Raw genomic sequence first — 380 nt, forward strand, 5'->3', positions numbered from 1 at the left:
GAACAGAGAGAAAAAGGGAAATCCACATAAACTTTTACAAAGAAAAATAAAAGCAACTTTGACATGAAAACCCCTTCCTGCCTAGGAAAGTTCATTTTAAAGGTCCCCTCTGTAAATCTAAAGTGCAAACACCAGGCTAAGGTAGTGAGTGGCTGGAATTTGCATGCTGATAAGAGAAGGCTGTTGTACTTACAGTGACAGAGGGCAGGCTGCGGAAGAAAAGCTGTTTGTGTTAGCCTGAGAGTCACCCAGGGCTGCAATGAGAGGAGAAGAGAGGAGTGGGAGTGCCAAGCTGGATACACCTTCACCGCATCTCATCACATCTGCCAGCCTCTCTCTCCCTCTCTCTTTCATTTCCACATTCCCTTTGTTCCTGAAAA

At 45.3% G+C, this 380-nt stretch overlaps 1 protein-coding gene across 1 annotated transcript in view; it reads left to right on the forward strand.

The window, feature by feature from the left end:
- LOC104911045 overlaps positions 1-380 on the forward strand; it is a 5,293-nt gene that overhangs the window by 4,576 nt on the left and 337 nt on the right. The gene's annotated exons all lie outside the window — the stretch shown is intronic.

The sequence above is a fragment of the Meleagris gallopavo genome, chromosome 5 (assembly GCF_000146605.3).
Source record: "Meleagris gallopavo isolate NT-WF06-2002-E0010 breed Aviagen turkey brand Nicholas breeding stock chromosome 5, Turkey_5.1, whole genome shotgun sequence".
Lineage (NCBI taxonomy): Eukaryota > Metazoa > Chordata > Aves > Galliformes > Phasianidae > Meleagris > Meleagris gallopavo.